Raw genomic sequence first — 15,165 nt, 5'->3', positions numbered from 1 at the left:
CACCATACTATCCAAACGCATGGCCCTAGCCAGGCTTGGGGAGTAACGGATAACATGTAACCAGATAACATAATCAGGATACAAAATAAGTAAATGTATTCTCTTACAGTTACATACATTGTTTTTTGTATTAGTAATAAAATAGTAATGACAATAAACAGGCATATTCCTCTGAATTATGTTGTGTTGTAGTTCCCCGCTGTCACCACTGAGGGGCAGTGACTCATTGCAATCGTCTACAACTGGCTGCAACAACATATAATTTAACACTGTTGGTTATGAATGTTTGAAGTATATAAATTATTGTTTTCTTGTATTCTGTCCTTCAACTTGTGTAATAGCATTACATGGTAGAGGGGCTCATACTGATAAATATGTTAATATTAGGTATACAAAAACTTTGAATACCAGCAATCCTGAAATGCAAAGAGTGATAGTATAGTATTTGGAAAGTATAATGAACGAGTGCAAGATGTTATGATGTAATGGCCGTGGCATAAGTAAATGGGTGTTAATAGGTTCATTGCGTACTTCTAGTCCTCGGCCCGTCCACACGGCAACAATGATCTTTAAAAATACTCACTAATGAATCACTTTCCTGTAATGTGTTATAAAGGTGTTTGTGCATGTAAATGGTCTGCTAAGGCTAAAATCCCAAAGTCCCCCTGCAGAGGGAGTTCTCTCACACACACACACACTTGAGAAGAGATTGTTTTGTATTTCTGAATAATCCAGGTTTAAATGTTCATGTATGACTGATTTTGATTGATTGACAGCAGCGCTCTAACTCCCCCTGCTGCATATGGAACAAACTGCCTCCATTGCCTCATTGTTCCTGATGAATCCCCTCTGCTGCCATTCTCCCTGACAGTGTGACATGGAATCTGGGCAGGCCCGGTTCTACGGGGGTGCATAAGGGTGCATTGCACCCTCAGTTGAGTCGTTATGCCCTCATTTGAAAAATGAAAAGTAAAAAAAAAAAATTGAAAAGTGAAAAAAATTAAAAGTGAAAAATATTACATTTTGCCTACTATTACTAACAATAGTAGTAAGAAGAAGAAGAAGAAGAAGAAGAAGAAGAAGAAGAAGAGAAGAAGAAGAAGGAGAAGAAGAAGATAGTTGAAATAAATAAATTGTACTTGTGGTTGAATAGCATTGTCTGCTGCATTTATTTGATCAATTTAAACGGTAAGTAACGTTATGTCAGGTGCGCGTGACCTGTGCCGCTGCACATTCATCATCTGCAAGCATGGCCGTATCTACCATTGAGGTCACCTAGGTCCGGACCTCGGTAATATTTTCCGAGCTGTGTATAACAAAACTTGTGAATAATTGCACTAAACGGGGTTCTTGTAGTACTATCACATTTACTGACCATGGGGGCGCTGCATAACTACGTAGCCTCGATTAAAGCAAACAGAAGAAGACGACAATGTATCAACAAACCTCCGCAGCCCTGGCCCTTTCTCATTTCTCGAACTCCCCTCCTCGACTCCTATCCTCGATACTTAGTCCCGCCCACAGGAGATGCGAGCGGAGGAGCCGAGGAGGGGGAGAGAGGAGGGGAAGCAGCAGGCAGTTAGAGAAATGAGAACTCCTCTCCTCTGAGCGGTCATTTTAAAGAGACGCCCATCAATGATGACAGGAGGCACAGCAGCCCTCTGTCTGATGGGCAGATGTGTTCATGATGACTTATATATTTACTTTGATTCATTCACAGTACGGTATAATGAGACAATAACAGGCTACAGATGCGGACACGCACACACACATATATATGTATATATTTATATAAATATATACAATTTCAGAATAAAACAGAGCACTCTCATAATAACGTAACACTATCAGAGACTGGATATATCCCCCCCCCCTCTCTGGTCGCTACAATGAGGAAAGTAAATTATGGGCCAAAAGTTTTATTTACAAGTATTAAAAGTAAGCAGAGGACACCAAACCAACTGAGACCTGTCTGTCTGCTGCATCTACGCACACACTGTAACACACACACGCACCTACAGCTCCTAAAACAGGCTACAGCCGTTGTGTATTTTATTGTGAAGCACTAAATGGTCTTAGAAAAATATAGACTCTTTGTTTGTAGATATCTACTAAACTAAAGCAAATAAAGAGAGTAGGCCTGTTATACTGAGTGATATATATTATACACACTGCTCTGCTTTCTGCACGGACCTCACAGCTGTTCTTACTGTAAACAATCGCGTCGCGATATAAGCAGTTAATAAAATAATATCCAGGGGATGCATGCAGAGCTGTCATTGGCTGAGATAAGTCCGGCCGTGCGTCACGACTCTTTGAAACATCTCTGTTGCCGGAGATGCATCCACGAGGGAGCCGTGGAGCACCGTGGAGGACCCATCAGTGTATCCTCGGTTATAGCTCCCCCAGAGAGCCTCCTCGACGCTCGGTCCTCGGTCCTCGAAGTGCATTTAGAGAAATTAGATGTCCTTCAACATGGCGCGCTAAAATACATTTCCGGGTCACTACCGGAGGACCGAGGAGTCGAGGAGGGGGATTTGATGAAATGAGAAAGGGCCCCTGTATCGGAGCAGCGAAGGAGTGACGAGGTATCTAGATCTGAGTCCAGCGGGCTGCTTGTGTTCCTGCTCATCAGGACATCATATGAGCAGCAGATCCTGTGTGAACGCTCTACGTTAGTCAGTGGACGTCCGACAACATGCACACTAACTGATATTGCAGCTATTGGCTATACTTTGGTTTACATAGCGTGAATAAACTAGCTAGAGAGCTAACTTTAATTACATTCATCCAATGTCAGAGGATTACCTTTTAACAAATGTTGTAATGCTTTTCTTTCATTTCAATTTGAGTAAAACATTGAAGATATAACATTGTGTTGTTTTCTTTTTACACTGACTCAGATATAATGAAAATACTACGTCAGTTGAAGCTCAGCTTTGGTGAAGAGACAGGACGGGGGGAGAGAGAGAGAGAGAGAGAGAGAGAGAGAGAGAGAGAGAGAGAGAGAGAGAGAGAGAGAGAGAGAAGAGAGAGAGAGAGAGAGAGAGAGAGAGAAGAGGCTTCTCAATACTCAAATTTCCCCTCCTCGACTCCCCTCCTCGACTCCCCTCCTCGATACTTAGTCCCGCCCACAGGAGATGCGAGCGGAGGACCGAGGAGGGGAACCGGGGAAAGAGGAGGGGAAGCAGCAGACGTTTAAAGAAATGAGAACTCCTCTCCTCTGAGCGGTCATATTAAAGCGACGTCCGTTCATTATTACGTGGCAACAGCTGCATCAGCTGTCGAGTGTTTTGTCATATTTTATAATCTCTGTTAGATCAGCTGAACATTGTTCCCCCACATATTTACCTTGAATTCATTGAGAGTGCGGTATAAGAGACAATAACAGGCTACAGATGGCGGACACACACACACAAATATATTTATATAGATATATGCAATTTAAAGTATGAGAGCACTCTCATAATAACGTAACAAAATCAGAGACTGGATATATCCCCCCCCCCCCCTCCTCTCTCTGGTCGCTGAAATGGGGAATTGAAATTACGGGCCAAAAGTTGTATTTGCAAGTATTAAAAGTAAGCAGAGGACACCAAACCAACTGAGACCTGTCTGTCCGCCGCATCTGCGCACACACTGTACCACACACACACCTACACACTGTACAGGACATACCTACACACTGTAACCACACACACACACACACACACACACACCTACACACTGTACCATACACACCTAAGCTCCTAAAGCATAATCAGGCTACAGCCGTGTGTATTTTTAGTATGTGAAGCACTAAATGTTCTTAGAAAAATAATCGACTCTTTGTTTGTATATATCTACTAAACTAAAGCAAATAAAGAGAGTAGGTCTGTTATACTGAGTGATATTTATTTTACACACTGCTCTGCTTTCTGCAGGACCTCACAGCTGTTCTCACTGTAAACATCGCGTTGCGATGAGAGCAGTTTCTAAAATAATATCCAGGGGATGCATGCAGAGCTGTCCATTGGCTGAGATAAGTCCGGCCGTGGGTCACGCCTCCACCGTTCCCGAAATTGCATCCGCGGAGGAGCCGTGGAGGAACCATCAGTGTATCCTCGGTTATAGCTCCTCCAGAGAGCCTCCTCGGACGCTCGATCCTCGGTCCTCCGGTGTGCATTTAGAGAAATGAGACGTCCTTCAAAATGGCGCGCTGAAATTCATTTCCGGGTCACTACCGGAGGACCGAGGAGTCGAGGAGGGGAAATTTGAGTATTGAGAGAGAGAGAGAGAGAGAGAGAGAGAGAGAGAGAGAGAGAGAGAGAGACAGAGAGAGAGAGAGAGAGAGAGAGAGAGAGAGAGAGAGAGAGAAAGTGATGGAAGTCAGGGAGGAACTGCAGGTACAGTCACACAAAATAATGTAGGCTTAATAAGCCCATCTATGTATCTATCTGTTTATCTATAACAGCATAATTTACAATAGGCATACTTTTAAAACATACATCTATTACAGTTATGATGTCATAATAACATACAATTGTATAAAACACAATTTGCTTACATCTTTGTTCTCTTTTGAGAATCAAACAAAACAGATTTAAATTAAAAAAAGAATGCAAACAAACCTGTGAAATTAATTAAATGGCTGAATTGCTTTTGATTCACTGGCAGGAGCGACAAGTGAGGAGGAGCAACAGTGAAACAACGAGGGAGAGATTGAACAAAGAGAAAGGTAGAGGGACAGAGAGAGTAAAGAACAGGAGAAGACAGAGAGACTAAAGACGATGGAAGAGATGGGGGCAGGTTATGGAAAGGAGAGAGACATGGAAAATTGAATGTTGACAATGTGTGGTGATCATGTTAGCCTCTTCTGCATGTCCAGATCATTAATAGTAACAGACAGCTGATTCTTATGTATTACACTTTCAAAAATAATTGATGCTGACATTGTCAGCCCACTGACTTGGTTTGAAATCAATATATTATCCAATGTGTGACCACCCACAGGACTTAAAAAGCAACCTAACTAGATCATGAAAATCCCCAAAATCTCGGGGGGTATCTCCCGAACCCCCCCTAGCATGTTTGGACCTCGGTATTTAGGAAATCCTGGATATGGCCCTGTCTGCAAGGTGCTTACACAGCAGTCAATGATGGATCAGAAAATGGTTCAAACAACCAGCCCTTATCGCCAGCATACACTGCATCTACTGCAGGAAATAATAGTTCAGATCATGGGGACATTACGTTACTGTCGTGGACACTAACGTCCTCCTGCCCGACTCGCCGGCTTTGCCCGCCTCGCCCACGGAGGCGGAGCAGCCACAGCCGTCTTCGTTACCCCAAACACTGCCACTCCTCGGCGGCCCGCAAGTGCCAGAGGACCTCTGCAAAACAGAGCCTGCCCAGGTATATTTAAAAAAGTACCCAACTCGCCTGTCCAGTGGGGTAAGGCGCTCATTTTGCAGCTCATGGTTTCAAAACAGAGATTGGCTGGAATATTCATGTAAAAAAAGATGCCAGCTTCTGCTATGCATGGAGACATTTTGGTTCAAGTAAGTCAGATGCCTTCACCACAACTGGCTACAACAACTGGTGCCATGCTCTTATAGGCTACGTGATAAGGGACTGGGAAGGCATGAATCAAGCAAAGAGCACATAGATCCATAGATCTCTTAATGTGCTCTCAAAGTGCACCAGATTGATGGTTTTAACTTCAATATTTTCAAAAAAATCTTCCCGGGAAAGCATGCCCCTGGACCCCCCCAGAAGAGGTGAGGACCCCCATAGAGGGTGTTAGGTACACTCCCCAAAATAGCACTTTACCACTGCACCCTCTCTAATCTCAGATGCACCCTTAGTCATTTTGTTCTGGAACCGGGCCTGAATCTGGGCAACAAGGTTTGCCCCAGTGACAAGCCCAAGTGTTCTCCAGTATATAAGCATCTGATTGTGGTTAGCTTTTGCAAGATCATCACAACATACAGACAACAAAGGGAATTGAAAGAATGAAAAACAGAATTAGCAAATGGGGAGTAAAGTAATCAGAAGTAATGACAGCAGTATCACAAGGTTTGTTATTTGCATTAGCAAGTTTTAAAAACGGCACTGGTTGCAACAGATTGCACCGAATACAATATTAACCCCTCTGGAGTCTAAGGGTATTTTCTCGATTTTTAGATGTTTTCTTAAATCACCTTTTAAATGTATTTCTTCTAACATGGCACCCCATGTGTTACATATCAAAATGCTCAGGACAATCTCTGGTATTGCTATATATGCAATTACTCACCTTAGAGCACTGTTTGATGAGATAAGTAGCTCAAAAGCTTAAAATTTGACATCCGATTTCGGAAAATCTTCAAAACTCTTGTGAAAAACACAAATTTCATGTGATCGAATTGTTTTTGGTGTTTTAGATTTGGTTACCAAAGTCTGGCCCGTCCACACAGCGGCGTGCGTTGACGCTTCACCATTCACTTTGAATGGGGTGACGTCACTTTTAGCCGAAATGCATCGTGGGAAGCGACGCGGAGCGTAGCTGGAGTGGCTCGCTGCAACAGTTGAGCAATGTTCAACTTTTGACACCTCGGCAGAAGCGTCAGCCAATCGAATCATATGCCAGTACAAGCTCTAGCCAATCAAACCGCTGCTTGTGTGTCAGGGGCGGGAGATTCATGTGATTGGTTGTTGGTCGAGTTTCAGACACGCTCGCCTGCAAGCGTCAGCGCACGCCGCTGTGTGGACGGGCCGTTAGGATCACAAAAGCAGTGAAATATTTGAATTACACTGTATATAAATGTGTTATTCATGTTTAAAATGAAAAAAATTCAATTCGAATTTTGAGTAAAACAGGTGTTTATCACTCTACTCTCACCACAGCAGCGACTGAGATACATTAGGACTGAATAGAGAACCGCAGTGACGCGTCCTAAAACCCGGATTGTAAACTTCTTCCGGTTCCTTTGTCAAAACGCAATGCAATTTCTCCATAGGATTTTGGAAAATAGCTCGAAATAAGGTCTGTGGTTGACACACATTTAAGAGAGGGATCACGTTTTGTTCAGCCGGATAATCTCCACATGTCAACCCTACTTTTATAATTTTTGAATCATAAATCTAGTCACCAAAAGCGAAATGCTAACGTTATGCTATAAACGAACTACAAGCCAGTACAGCAGCAGGGTCGCACGACTTCAACGTCACGTCAACTTAAGATCGTTTCAACTGACTTGCACTGAAACTGCACTTTGAACACTTTAAATATATTATTAACATTTTAAACTGTATACCCCGTTTATCTAGGCCCTTTTTGTTTTGTTTTATGTATACCACGTTTATCTAGGCCCTTTTTGTTTTGTTTTATGTATACATGTCACACTGTGGGAAACGATATTTCTGGATGTACATTTTTTTACAAATAAAGCTGACTTTGACTTCCGCATATTTTAAGAAAGCTTTTAATTTTAGCCACACTGAATTTAACTAGAAGTCATGGCTGTGTCAATTACCAGTCTGATATCGTTTTACAAAGATGACAAGAAGATTGGAGATAGAGGAGAGAACCACTACAAGTCAGGACACGTACAGCAGTGCAGCCTAGATGAAGGTGTGCTTACCGGTGTTGTCAGGGCTAGCATGAGGGACAAGGTTTATAGAGTGTCGGTGAGTAGTTATAGCAAGAGTACCGTTAACCTAGAGTTAATTTATTCACATTAATTCCCATCAACAAATCCACTTTATGTGTCACATGAAATCTTTATTAGGCAAGGCAAATTTATTTATATAGCACTTTTCAACACAAGGCAATTCAAAGTGCTTTACAAAAAATGAAGACATTAAAAAATGGCATTTAAAATTAGTCATTAAAAAGAAAAGCTAATAAAATAAACATTAAAAGAAAAAATACATGGATAAAAGTTACAGTGCAGTTTAAGATATGAATAGTTCAATTAAAAGCAGCGGCAAAAAGATAAGTCTTCAGTCTGGATTTAAAAGTAGTCAGAGTTGCAGCGGACCTGCAGGTTTCTGGGAGTTTGTTCCAGATGTTTGGAGCATAATAACTGAACGCTGCTTCTCCATCTTTAGTTCTGACTCTGGTGACAGAAAGCTGACCAGTCCCTGAAGACCTGAGAAATCTGGATGGTTCATAATTTAGCAGGAGGTCAGACATGTATTTTGGGCCTAAACCATTCAGTGCTTTATAAACCAGCAGCAGTATTTTGACATCTATTCTTGACACACAGGAAGCCAGTGTAAAGACTTCAGAGCAGGAGTGATGTTGATCCACTTTCTTAGTGTTAGTGAGGACTCGAGCAGCGGCGTTCTGAATTAGCTGCAGCTTCCTAATAGATTTTTAGTGAGACCTGTGAAGACACCATTACAGTAGACGAGTCTACTGAAGATAAAGCATGGACAAGTTTTTCCAACTCATGCTGTGACATTAGTCTTTTAATCCTAGAGATGGTCTTTAGGTGATAGTAGGCTGATTTAGTAACGGTTTTTTTTTTTAATGTGACTGTTGAAACTCAGGTCAGAGTCCATGACTACACCTAGATTTCTGGCTCTATCTGTTGTTTTGAACATTGCAGACTGAAGCTCAGCGCTAACTTTTATACGTTCTGACTTGGCTCCAAAAACCATTACCTCAGTTTTATCTTTGTTTAAATTGGAGAAAGTTCTAACACATCCAGTCATTGATGTGTCAATGCACTTACTCAGTGTTTGAATTGGAGCATAGTCTCCTGGTGAAATGGTTACGTAATGTGTGTGTCATCTGCATAGCTATGGTAACTTATTTAGTTGTATTTCATTATCTGAGCCAGTGGTAGCATGTAGACGTTAAAGAGAAGAGGCCCCAAGATTACAAATATTACACACCAGAAAACACAGAAAATATCCATGAAATAAACATACAGTAGGCTATAAACAATTAAAGGGATAATTGGGAAGGCATTACAAATGTAAATATATTTTAAATAATAAAACAAGGAGAAGAGGGAATTCTCTCCACAAAATGTGAATGCCCATGTGGAGAATGGAAATGCAGTCATGCAGCTGCATTAAGCCATCTTTGCCATCCACAGTTTCAAGCTGCCACTGACATCCCCTGTCAGTGGAAGAAGCCAAAGGCAGCTAAACGTACGCATTCAGTGGAGGAGCTATTTCCTCCAACCAATAACTCATTCAAACCCGCTGACAAGAGAGCCCACCTCCGAAGATCGTGACTGGCTGAGGGACAGACTCGGGGGCAGGTTCTCAGGAATGTCTTGGCTTCTCTCCCCCGAGCCAGAAGAGGAACACTACAGCTTGGAAACACTTACTGTTCCTGAAATTATAAAATCTGTTGGGCATCAGGGACCTGAGGTAATTGTGGCAAGCATGGCATAGTCTGAGGAGCAACAGAGGGGCAATTCAGGTGGCTACCACTGGTCAGCGAACCAACCCAAACTGGCATTTTGTTCAGGAAAGGAAGGTTGACTGCAGCAACTTTGGAGCTGTCCTGAGGTCAAAGCGTGTGACTGCTTCCCTTATTGCCAGGGTGCTAGGGCAACAACAAGCCCTTAATGGTGTTTTGTCTGTACAGTGGGGGACTATGAATGAATGTGAGAGGGCGTCAAGGCATTCACCACTGCAACCCAGATGCAGGTCCATGAGTCAGGTTTGTGGCTCTCCCAATCAGGAGTGTTGGGGGCATCTCCAGATGGTCTGGAAGGGTCTCCCGCTGTGCTGGAGGTAAAGTGTCCCTACGGAACCAGGGAAATGACAATTAGTGAAGCATTGCAAATCAAGGGCTTCTGTGTCTGTAAGGAAGGAGAAACATTCAGCCTGCGTGAGGAGCATCCTTACTGGCACCAAGTGCAAGGTCAGCTTCACCTCACTGCAAGAAAGAAGAAGAAATTAAGAAATTGTGAATCGTTTTTAATTTACATTTACTCGCCTTTGCAATGTTGTGGTTGTTAGAGTGTTAGGCTTCCTGTCAGCTCGTCTGTTGGGAAGATATCAAATATTAGTTTCATGGAAGTCACACACCGTCACATACAAGAGCATTAAGACATACAGTACATAGGCTAAAACAAAACATCTAAAGATATAACCTTGCACTTTGTCTCGTGAACATTTTCACTATTTTGACATTTTTATAGATGAAAATTGAACTAAAGAAATAAAGGTAGATTAATTCATATTGAAAATAGGTGTCAGCTGCTACACTAATTATAATAGTTATATTTATTAATTAATTAAGATATTACTGTATTGATCCCAATTTGGGAAATATTTGTGTTGCAGCAGAATAACAAGAAAAATAAAATATAAGTTATTATATATACAAAAGTATGTTAGGGATGGAATATTAAATTGAATATAAATGTAAAATGTACATGTGATTTTACGTCCAAGAGAAGCTATGGAGCAGAGAGTTCTCTGCCAGCCAGAGGTGATTTGTTATTAGTTTAATATGTCAAACTGATTTCCCTGACTACAATCTTTAGTTACATGGTGAAACGTTATGCTGCTTGTACTAATTAGACTTATCATATAAGCCACACAGGTTTTAATAGGATGTATTCATTATCTTTACTTGCGGTCTTTTCAGAAGCGCCATCTCTAAAACAGCGATACCCATCATCATTTACATTTCACCGTGACATGGACAAAAATGTAACGTCAGCTTACCTCATGGCACGAATCCAGACTCTCCTTTGGAAAACATTGGCCGGGAAACGATAGAACGAGCACGTTTCATGCAAAGACCTGTGGCTGCAACCCGGAGCAAAGCAACAAACCTTTGGGTCGCTAACTAGTAGCGCTAGCTTTAGCTGACGTTAGCTAACGAAACGAACTGCCGAGTAAAATTGGAAAACACTGGTAATTAATTATTCTATAATTTGTAAACCTACGGTGTTAAAAACGACAATTTCAAAAATACAGATTCTAATGGTCAGATATAGATATACAGATACTAAAGATAGGCAGGGTACTTGCTTTCAAGCAGAACACAGGGGAAAACAAACTTAGCGGGAGTGTTTACGTGTGTAGGCGTAATGACGTACAACGGCCTCGACAATTTCTGTAGTCCTATTCAGCCACTCGGTAACAACCATCGTTTTTCAGACACGTAAACTCTTCAAAAATCACCAGTGGGGTCACTGCTGATGTATCTACTGTCGTAGAACAAAACGTGATTTATCTCTTAAATTTGTGTCAACCACAGACCTTATTTCGAGCTATTTTCCAAAACCAGCCTAGATATGGAGAAAATGCTAAAAATGCTAACTTACTTCCGGGTTTTACGTCGCGTCACTGCGGTTCTCTATAATGACTTCATATTACATACCAAGGTTCATGTGATGTGTACAAATACAAATTGAGCATTCAACCTTTTTTTCAACCAACAATTTATTATAAATATGTTTTTTTCAACCAACTATTTATATAAATATAACAAACTGGAAATATAACTATTTACAAAATTGAACATCAGAACTTTCAACCAACTATTCATTATAAATGTCAAGACAGTGTCAAGGTCTTTGTCTGTCTTCCAAGACAGTGGGTCTGGATGCTGTGTAGGTGGGGGTGATGGTGCATGGGCTGCTGTGTAGGTGGGGTGTACAAGTGCTATACGAGACCTCCACGAGACCTCCTTGCTGGCTGGGTTGAAGGTGATGGCTGTGGTGGAGCCTTTGTGCTGAGGTGTATCTTGACCTGGTGGCAGCCGCAGATGGAGGTGGAGGCAGCTGTAGTGATGCTGGTCTGCTGGTCCTTGGTGGTGATGGCCCTGGTGAAGGCCCTTGAGCCACAGTAGATCTTGACCTGGGGGCAGGCACAGATGGATGTTCTGGCTGCTGGATAAACGCCGCCACCTGTCGGCCACTAGGCCCAGACAGCTGTGAAACATCTCTGTAAAACAAATTAAAATGTAGGACAATAATTAACAACTAATTTCATTGAAATAAAGTTCAAGTAAAATGTTGCTCAAGCACAAATAACAACGCACACATAAAAAGAAAGTTTGGGAGGTTGGAGAAGGAGTCTCTCTCGATCTCTCTCACACACACGTATTTCCAGTTACTTTACATTCAGTATAAAATCACAGACACACATATACATAGGCTACATCTGATTACAAAGTCTCATCTGTACAGGACTGTAAAATAATAACAGGCACACATATAAATAAATCTATGACAAAGTCTCATCTGTACAGAACAGTATGATAAAATAATCGATGGCAAAAACATGTCACTGTAAATATCTCCGTTGTGGGACGAATAAATGATTAATTTAATCATCTACACATGTAATCTCACTTTTACACACCAAAATAATGTTAACACAGAGTAAAACGTTTGCTAATGGAGAGTCTATTTTGCCCCAATAAAAAGTTCATGTCTCTCGATAAAAAATATATATCAATAAACCTATTGTTCATTTTCGCGGTATTCCCCACACATTGCCAGTACACTATTACTGTAATATGTACACCTACCCATGTCCAAATGGATCCTTGTTGTTGTCTTTGTATTCTTCTTCTTCAGAAGAGTTGAAAACTTCAGGTTCTGAGGCTCTATCTTCACTGCTGCTAGCGAAAAAAATCTCTAGCGAAGTCGGCAACTGTAACATTTTTTTAGCCATTTTCTCTGTCTCTCTCTCTCTCCCCTCACAGACATGGGAGACACGTGGTTTATGTTTTGTTTACTTGGTGGATAGGTCCTTAGTGATTTCTCGATGTCCATTGGTCATTTCAGACCTTGATGGCTGCCGGCCGAGATTTACTTGACGGACACACGAATCCACCAATCCCACACAGTGTAAAGTCAAGCTGCTTTGAGCGGCCATATTGGCTGCTGTGCCCTGGGCCCTTTCTCATTTCATCAAATCCCCCTCCTCGACTCCTCGACACCTCGGTCCTCTGGTAGTGACCCGGAAATGTATTTCAGCGCGCCATGTTGAAGGACATCTAATTTCTCTAAATGCACTTCGAGGACCGAGGATCGAGTGTCGAGGAGGCTCTCTGGAGGAGCTATAACCTAGGATACACTGATGGGTCCTCCACGGTCCTCCACGGCTCCTTCGTGGATGCATTTCCGGGAACAGAGATGTGACGCACGCCCGGACTTATCTCAGCCAATGACAGCTCTGCATGCATCCCCTGGATATTATTTTATTAACTGCTTTCATCGCGACGCTACGTTTGCAGTGAGAACAGCTGTGAGGTCCGTGCAGAAAGCAGAGCAGTGTGTATAATATATATCACTCAGTATAACAGGCCTATTCTTTTTATTTGCTTTAGTTTAGTAGATATCTACAAAGAGTCGATATTTTAAAAATGTCTAAAACCATTTAGTGCTTCACATAATAAAATACACAACGGCTGTAGCCTGTTTTAGGAACTGTGTGTGTGTGTGTGTGTGTGTGTGTGTGTGTGTGTGTGTGTGTGTGTGTGTGTGTGTGTGTGGGTGTGTGTGTGTGTGTGTGTGTGTGTGTGTGTGTGTGTGTGTGTGTGTGTGTGTGTGTGTGTGGTGTGTGTGTGTGTGTGTGTGTGTGTGTGTGTGTGTGTGTGTGTGTGTGTGTGGTGTGTGTGTGGTGTGTGTGTTGTGTGTGTGTGTGCAACACGTTCTCACTCCCATCCCGTCACATATTGACGGACGGTCAGGGCCCCTCCCTGTCGCTATATTACGTACAGGGTACCCCTTTCCCGTCATTTTCTACGGGCAGGGCGTCCCATGGACCTTCATAATGCCTATTTTAATGTTCATTTGGCCATTAAAATGCGTTTTGATCTCATTTTATGCGAGTAATGAGTTTTTATTTCTGATTATTTGTGCAGTACATGTACATGATGTTTAGTTTGCTAGTTATGACGAAGATTACTTCATGAATGTGTACACATTCATGGTTGCTAAGGTGGTTGCTATGGACGCTGCAACAGCTCCCAGACCACGTGATCAACAACAATGGCTGTCCTTCGTGTTATTCTCGGTGGAAAATGCCTATTTTAAGGTTCATTTGGCCATTAAAATGCGTTTTGATGTCATTGTATGCGAGTAATGAGTTTTTATTTCTGATTAGTTGTGCAGTACATGATGTTTAGTTTGTTAGTTATGACGAAGATTACCTTACGTCTGTGAGGAAAATACATGGGGCTCAGAGCCTCGTATTTTTTAAATCTTTTTTTCCTTCTAATTTATTATTCTTTTCAAAATAACACACTGTTATTTACTCACCAATAACACACAATTATCCTTGCTTTTATTTATTGGTTTAATTCCATAATCTCGGTCTTTTTTGGTGTTCGTCAGGAACTGAATTTCAAAATAAAAATAACCGGAAACAGACGTAGGCCTATAAGGGACATTTCGAGCATCATTGCGATTGTCAAAATGTTTTGAGTTTAGGATGGCCGAAGACACTACACTACCCAGAATCCCCAGCTATCGTTTAGGACTACAGTCCCCGTGATTACTCTTCAAGGTCTGGGATTGGATGTTGGAGTGGCAGTGAGCCAAGGTTACAAGCGTCAAACAGCTGTTTGAAATGGAACGAAACCACGCCAGACTATCCAAAACTGGAATCGAACGCCCCCCCAGAACTACACACTACACTATTGTGTTTCGCAAAATGTTCTATGGGACGTCTCTACTGAACGTTTTCGTTTTCCCACAATTAGAAGTTGCCAGTATTAAACACATTGGTGTTATCAAATGTAAAACATATAATTAATAAATGGGTAAAAATCGCTGTCCATAATGCGCAGCATCAATATATAGCATTACTATACCCACATGACAGCTCATTGCTACTTTGTAATTCTACTCCACTACAATTCAGAGGTTAACCTGGTATTTTTACTCCACTACACTTATTTGAGTTACTTTGCAGATTCTGATTAATGATGTGAAATATAAACAACCCTTAAATCAGACTTTAGTTACACCTGAGTAAAATTCAGGGAAGGTGATTGTCAAGTGCCAACAATCAGGAGAAATATTTGATAGTTGGTGCTTGAGAAGACTAAACATGTATCTGCAATTGACATTAATGGAAACGAGTAATAAAGTATATTAATTACTCGTTATTCTCTACTAATAGTTAATTAAAGACTATATATTATGGCTATTTTGCACATCCCTTTCAAGATTTCAAGATTTTAAAGGTGTATTGACATATCATTTA

The sequence above is a fragment of the Pseudochaenichthys georgianus genome, chromosome 22 (genome assembly GCF_902827115.2).
Source record: "Pseudochaenichthys georgianus chromosome 22, fPseGeo1.2, whole genome shotgun sequence".
Taxonomy (NCBI): domain Eukaryota; kingdom Metazoa; phylum Chordata; class Actinopteri; order Perciformes; family Channichthyidae; genus Pseudochaenichthys; species Pseudochaenichthys georgianus.
This window is presented reverse-complemented; position numbering follows the sequence as displayed.